Raw genomic sequence first — 8238 nt, forward strand, 5'->3', positions numbered from 1 at the left:
TTCATTTTAAACGGCATTCCTATACGAATGATCTAGGGTTAATTAATGAAGTAATTAAAGATAATTCTCAGACTTTCCATAGTGATTCCTGTCCCACTTCTTCATTGCCTCTAATGAATGGATAAAAGCTGATATTTCAATTAATTTCAAGTTGCTTAACTATCATTAAATAATTGATTAAAATTAACAGAACAACTGTATATTAATGGTAAAATAATTAAATAAATCGATTAAATTATCATCTACCATAGACTTCGCATTTATTTATTTATTTATCTTTGAAGTCTCCTGGACTTCAATTATATGTCAGGGAAACTTTTTGGTCTTTGTGGGACCAAAATGTTACCCACAAGGACTAAAAGAGTATCTTTCTGTCTTGGGCCAAATCTTTCGATTCGTTCTTCTTAATTGTATAGGACGAATTAAGAATTAGGTGGAGATACTCGTAGCAGTGGATTTGTTATTCTCATTATCAACATTTTTGTATCTATTAATTCTATTTCCGTGGCTCTTCTTTTTATTGGCTTTCATTTCCATTGTATCGATTGCCAAGCCATCCGTCATTTCCTCTGCGTTGTCTGTCTAGGACGTCTCTTATGCTTTCAGTCTTTATTAGTACCACTCGATATTAATATGCAGTACTGAAAATTATGTCCTTCTTTTAGCCAACCTATTCTTTACTTTCATTTGATAGAATGTCATGAAACGTACGAGAAAATAAACGGAATTCTATTTATTCTAAAATCTACCGTTTCAAAATGTGCATGTAATTATCTATAGCATGTTTTTTTTACGATTAATATTATTCATCATACCTATAATAAAGACTTCTTTATAAAGTGTACTCTTAAATGTTCACTTTTCTCCACTTCGATTTACTGGTGCGCCATGTCACTAAAAGAACAACTAAATTACTCGAAAAAGAAGACTTAATCAACAGTTAAATATACTTTTCGAGTAGACTTAACGAGTCAGTTCATCTTGGTAAAGTCCTCAGGCATGCTCAATCGGATCCAGGTCCGGAGATTTGGCTGGCCACTCCACCTCAAAAATATCCTCATTCTAAAGGAATTCATCGACCAGTTCAACCCAATGTATGAGAGAATTATCGTACCTCTGTTTACACAGGACTCAGGCATCTTTGCCTCGCCATGTCAATAGTCCCTTTCCTAATGTTAAAGATAATATTCCATGTACTCACCAGATGACAACAACGTCTAGAATCATTTTAAGCTCGAATCTGGACTCATCTCCGAAGATAATACTGGTTCATTAGGTTTTGATCCAGAAACTGTTTTGTGCACCAAGGCAAACGATCTTACTTGTGATAGAGGAACATAAAATCCATGGACTGTCTCATATAAAGACGCCTTTTCCGAACGTTCTCTATACAGGCCGCTAAGAATTTGAATAAGAGAAATGGCTTTCTGTCTTCTCATTGTTGGATAAAAAAATAAGTCATTCTAGAATGCTACAATTCTTGATCGGCATTGAACTTGTCTTCGCCACTTTTATTTGCCTTCTGTTATTGTCGTCATAACCTTGAAATTACAGTTCTTGACACGTTTAACCCTTGCTACCTCAACTGTAATTTGCCCTACCATCATTTTGCTGAAAGCCATCCATTGTTCCGAATTTTCAAAAGAGAATTATCAAATATGAATATGTTGGAGTCTATATTTGTATTCGAAATGAGCAGTACACTATTTTATAACTCCATATATTTTGCATATTCCTGGCTTAAAATTATATTCCAACGTAATTTGAATTTATAATGTTAAATTACAGAAATGAAGATAAAATTTATGTAAAAAATTTATAGTAACGAATTTTAAAATGCTTGTAAATTTTGGTGACAAGTGAATTGAAAACATACAAATTTTACTCACTTTTTATTTATATTTTTTTTTGGCAAATATTTTAAACTTTTAATTAAAAGGAGCATTTCCACCATCCAAATATAAGATTAATTAGACAGTTTCACGGGTTTTGCTGATTTTATTTTGCTCATGTTGCCACAAGCAGTCTCTTTCCAAAGTTATACACCAAGAAGTGTAATTTCCTGATGCTACAGACTTCAAATAACATATTCTCATTGGAAGAATTACCATCTTACTTTAATGTTGGATAATTTTTAAATAATTAATTTCCTTTGAGTGCGCAGGAATTTTCTTCCTCCTTTTTAAACAATAAAATAAGAAGACAAACAGAAACAGTGTCCATTAAGAAGAGTAGACTAAGGTGCCGGGAGAGGAGGCGACACACACATAGGAAAAGACGTAATTGATTGATTTAGCCACGCAACCAGAAAGCGCCCTGCTCTCTTAGTTTTGCGCTTTACTTTGAGCGATAAAAGCTCCATTTGAGCAGTGAACAAGCAGTTTTGAGGTCAACAACGGCAAAAACACGTTGACAGAAATAAAAGAAATTTATGAAGTAGAAAGACAACCTGCTTTTATCATCACTGGGCAACTTAGTTCGGAAATATTCATTAAAATATTTGTAGACAATACAAGTTTTAACGTACTGAAACGTACAGATACATAAAATCCAGTGATTGTTTTTTAGATCAAATATTTCAGCCATGATATTTGAGACAGTACTTTTCTCTCGCATTCCAGTCAGGTCAGTGGTTTAGAATTTGCAAAAGGCAACTAAAGTCGTATCATCATGTCCCTTTACTACGTGTATTCATTGATCAATTTGCGGGATGAAAATCGGAGTTTCCCCGAGAGGAAATCTATGTAACTATGTTTCGCCCGAAACAAACTAAATTGCCAGTAAAGATAAAAAGGTAATTTCTGTACAAATTAATGGTCAGACCACACTTTAAATACCAGATGTGGTGGCTCAGTTTCAGAAGAGATATCGAGTTGCATGAAAGGTTATAAAAAGAAGATCAATAAGACTAGCTTGTTACACTGAATAGACACTTTACTAGGTAAACTTACCAAAAAGCGAGTAAGTGTCTCTTTATCCCTCAGAACATATTGGATTCTTCGTAGCGTGAACTCAACGAAGTGTTAGAAACATATCACAGGGATGCTGTTCCATGTTCACTCAACAGCTTCCCACAGTTTTCAAGAAATTAACTTTGTCGAGATCTCTACTCTGAAGAGCGTCATTCCACAGACGCTTAATTGAACTGAGGTGAATTCTTCTCCACCATTCCTGGAAACAGTTCTATATAATATCAGCCTTGTGACATGGCACATTATCAGTAACACAAAAATCCTTTCTTGGCTGCAGTGTAGCCATCTACAAACCCATTCGATGGCTACACTGCAGCCAAGAAGGGATACGCCTGGTTGGAATCAAGGGGTCCAATGTACACCAAGAAAACACTCCATTACACTGCCACCACACAAGAAGTGTGGTGGCAGTGTAATGGAGTGTTGATGATACCCTGTATAATCAACACTCCTGTATTGATGATACCCTATATGATGGGTCCACGGACTCGTGCTGGTTTCGCCATATTCTGTTTCTTCCTTCAGCGGAAACAGCAGGAATCGGTATTCTTCTGAACAGACATAAATTAATTCACAGTTTAGTGTTGGTGTAGCCAACCCTTCATACCTTCTTGTTTTTCGCTGAAAGAGTTGAAACCCAGTTCGGCTGTCGCCTGCGGTACCTCATCCGTGACAAGATATGACGGGTTATGCATTCCGGTTTGTCTCTTTTCTTACTATTGTTCTACTGGATCTCTATTTGACTGACTGTAGCTTTTCTCTTACCCTGTACACGTTTTGGCAGCTTTTATCTGCCTCTTACATCAAAGAGCTATATTTTTGTTTACCACAGAGTTGTCTTCGGCTGGATCTTGTTTGATTATTAGCTGTACATGATAACTCTCCACCATATCTGTAGCCTGTAGCAGATATAAGCTAGTCTGTAATCAGGTCACAAAGGAGGTTCGGCAGGCAAAGGCGGATTACGAGAAATCTTTGGCAAAAGATGCTAAGAAAAACAGCAAGGATTTCTTTACTTATATAAACTCTAAAAGGAAGGGGCTGAATATGATTGGTCCACTTGACATCGATGGTTCGACTGTTGATGATCCTGCTCAGATAGCAAACAAACTGAATGAGTATTTTGCATCTACATTCACACGTGAGGAATTATTACAGTTTGAAAATGGAAGAAGGTTATCAAATTGTAGCAGTGTGCTTAATGATTTTGTAATAACTGAGAGCAAAGTGGAGGAGAAATTGTTGAAGTTAAACATAAGAAAGGCACCTGGGGCGGATGGGATCTATCCAGTTATATTAAAGGAGGCGGCAAAGCAACTAAGCAAACCCTTAGCCATAATTATGAGAGCATCCTTGGATTCAGGGGAGGTTCCCACGGACTGGAGATGTGCAAATGTATCCCCAATTCACAAAGGAGGTTCGAAGGGTGACACGAATAATTACAGACCAGTTAGTTTAACTTCTGTTCCGGGTAAAATAATGGAGTCACTGGTTAAAGATGCATTGCAGGATCATCTAGACAAGACTGCAGCAATAATTCAGACACAGCATGGGTTTGTTAAGGGAAAGTCTTGTCTGACAAATTTGATTGGTTATTATGATGTGGTCACAAAGGAACTGGATGCAAAAAATAATTTTGATATCATATACTTGGATTTCAGGAAAGCTTTTGACACTGTTGCGCATGGAAGACTACTGTACAAATTGGAGCAGAATGGTATTAAGGGTAAGTTGCTACAATGGATAAAAGGATGGATAAGTGGGAGAAGACAGAGGGTGGTAATCAATGGGTGCTGCTCTTCGTGGACTAATGTTATTAGTGGAGTCCCACAGGGTTCGGTGTTGGGTCCACTGTTGTTTTGTATATTTATCAATGATATTGATGAAGGTATATCAGGCTTAATGTCGAAGTTTGCAGATGACACGAAGGTTGGCAGGGTTGTTAATGACAGTAATGGCATTGTGCTACTGCAACAGGATCTAGATAATTTGGGCAGATGGGCTAAGAAGTGGCAACTGAAGTTTAACCTTGACAAATGCAAAGTACTGCATATGGGTAGAAGTAACCCCAGAGAAACGTACCAACTGTGTGGTACTACACTTAAGGTGGTAGAAAATGAAAAAGACCTGGGAGTAATTGTGCAGTCAGATATGAAGTTTTCTGAGCAATGTAGACAGGCTGCTAGGGCAGGTCATGGGGTTTTGTCAATGATATATAGGAATTTTGCTAGCAGGGAAAAGGAGGTGATTGTCCCTCTGTATAAGGAAATGGTCAGGCCACGCCTTGAGTACTGCGTACAGGTCTGGAGGCCTCATTTTAGGAAGGATGTAGATTTGCTTGAGCGTGTACAGAGAAGAGCAACACGATTGGTGAGGGGAATGAAGGGATCCTCTTACCAAGAGAGGCTTAAGTTCTGCAAATTGCAGTGGCTGGAGACTAGGCACCTGCGCGGTGATCTGATTGAGGTCTATAAGGCCTTGAATGGGTTGAGCACGCTGAATTCTGATGGGATCCTCCCACTTGTTCAGAATACGAACCTACGGGGACATAAGTTCAAATTAAGAAAGGATAGATGTAGAATAGATGTGCGGAAATTTGCCTTTAGCCAGCGGGTGGTTAATTGCTGGAACAAACTTCCATCTGTCGTTGTGGAAGTTGATAGGTTAAATAAATTTAAGGAAGAACTGGACAGGCAATTGGAGGGTATGGTGTGATTTTTTTTTTTTTTTTTTGGCTGATGCTGCATAAGCTCCTACACGTGCTTTCTTGCATCAAGTGCCACTACTACTACTACTACTACTCTAGTTTTGTTGCATTTTCCAAGATAGTCACACTAGCGCGTCCGTTACCGACTACCAGGTTAAGTCACTTAAATCTTAAGCCTTGCCCATTCATCCCTGTGAGTGTAAGTTCTTTTTTTTTATCACATGGCACGAACACGTATTGCTGTTACTGAAGGATCTTCTCATTTCATGAATCCTCTCAAGGTGGGCACCTGAACCGTAGTGAGGCGGCCTTCAAATGATCGACTTCTTCCAGATTAGTATCACAGGTATGTAAAGCCCATACCGTGGTTCTAGGATTACATCATTGCAATGCAGTGTGTTCAGCAGTCCAGTCCGACTCGTGGTAACTCAAAGAGGGTTATGGTATATTTGAACTGGGCTCAGTCGAATAATACCGTTTGGTACCTGCTTCGACTGGACAGAAGGTCCTGGATCTACCCGACCATGATTAATTGGTGGATGGCTTTTACTGCTAGGATCAACTATATTCGAATAGGTCTCCTTTTCTTTAATCTTGTGACAGGATCATGATTATTCGAAATACGGCCATAATTCTCTAGAGAAATTTATCGAATTACAGGCGTACGAAGAACCTGATAGTCCGTAAAGGTAGGCGTTCCCCTCGTAGAGCTCCATGATAGGTGAGATTCTTGGGGCATATGAAACCGCTTTGACTCGTACGAGTAATTTCAAGTTTTCTCCTTCGGAACAGTACCAGTGCCTAACCCAATCGAATTGAAGATGAGATAGAAAATTCTTCAGAACAAATTAGTCAATGTACGCCGTGTGTTACATTTTAGGAGGATGCGATTTTTTTTTTCTTAAAATAATTGAAGTTTTTTGTTCTTTTTCTGTGATTAACAGAAGTGATAATTATTTTTTATCATCTAATTACTAAGATTATTACTTTATAGAACAATTAATGAAACTCAATAGTTTTATGTCCTTTAAACATAGGCGTTTCAGTTCGGAGGATATCAAGGAACTTTCCCTTCTATGCATTAGGAACAACTCTAGAATACCTGAATTTAGGAAGACTGCCAGTAATGGTACTTCCTATAAAGCGTTCAAGAAATATGGTCATTCACGGCATGCCTTAGATTACCTGGACCAGGAAAGTAAAGCATCGAAATCCAGCAGTATTATTTGTGGACGAGAATATCTTGGGTATTTTGGCGCATCTGCCGCGGAAACACGAAAAGGAAATGCAAAAACATATTTTTGGTCATTCTTTTTCGGAAAGGCAGAGTTGCATTTTTGAACTAGAGCTTCTGTTTGTGAGAATTTTCGATTTTTCGAAGTGTAATGCAAGCAGAGACTTCTCACGCAGTCAATATCCGAACTGTTTCCTTTTATTTGTATGGCATCTATTTCCCATGAATAGGATTCACATTTATTTCGGTATTAAAATTTTCTGAAAGTTTCTTTTCATCTTTACTTTGGATTTGTCCTCTGAATTGATACAGGTTGCGAGATTTTCTCGATATTTGTCAACACTTCCGAATTTATTTTTTTCATTTCATATTACATCTGGCAGTTCTCATATCTATAGAGAGGTTCACATTTTCTTCATAAGTTTTTTGGCGCCCCTCCAAAGCAGGAAGTTTGTCTGCGAAGTAATGGATTTCAGCTTTTTGGTTTTGAAAAAATGATGTGTAATATTTATCCAGGAAAATCGACTCAAACTTAATTAAAGAGTGAAGTCAATGTCACAATTAATTGAAAAGTATGAATTTATTTCAAAGTGAGTTTATTAAGAGTCGCGTTTTTAATAAGTAAAAGTATGTTTTTCTGAGCAGAACTTCGATATTTTGCCTTTTCACTCCAAATTAGTCTTCCTTAGGTGGGTCCTCCGTGACAGCAGATTGGTTTCATTACTTTTAAATCATTTGGAAAAGTCTGGGTTCAAATTGCATCGATGACCCGAGGGATTTATAAAGGTCTTTTCATCCGGGACTGTAGTTAGCCTATCTCAGGAGGAGGAATAGGGTTTTTAGATAGTGTGTTATTTTGTGATTTCAGCCTGCTCAACATGCAATTTCTCTCTCTCTCTCTTTGGTTGTATAATAAATTAATATGTGTTCATTTTTCTTATTAAAGTTAATTTTAAGATAAATGTATCAAACGATACTCGTTTGATACATTTTAACTTCTGGGGTATCCCACAACGGTGTCCTCTGGCTAATTGTAGACGAGTAATGACGAGAGGGTTCAATAGTACCCTCGTTTGAGTGACTGTTTTAAGCCCATTCTAAATACTATGGTGTTCTTGTAATGTCTATATCTTGTAAGCTCCTCTGACCCTACTTGATCGCCCCAGAGTGTAAACAGAAAATTTAACCATCCCTCACGTACAGGACTGCATGAGTTGCTCACCTATGCGAACGGCATCAAACTGTTCACACCAGTCCGCCTCGTGCGGATCTCTCAAAAATCACCCAGGCCCTGAATACTGATCACAGTATCATTTCAATATGCC

Source organism: Mastigoproctus giganteus, chromosome 9 (genome assembly GCF_048544385.1).
Source record: "Mastigoproctus giganteus isolate SK-2022 chromosome 9, ASM4854438v1, whole genome shotgun sequence".
In the NCBI taxonomy this organism is placed as follows: Eukaryota; Metazoa; Arthropoda; class Arachnida; order Uropygi; family Thelyphonidae; genus Mastigoproctus; species Mastigoproctus giganteus.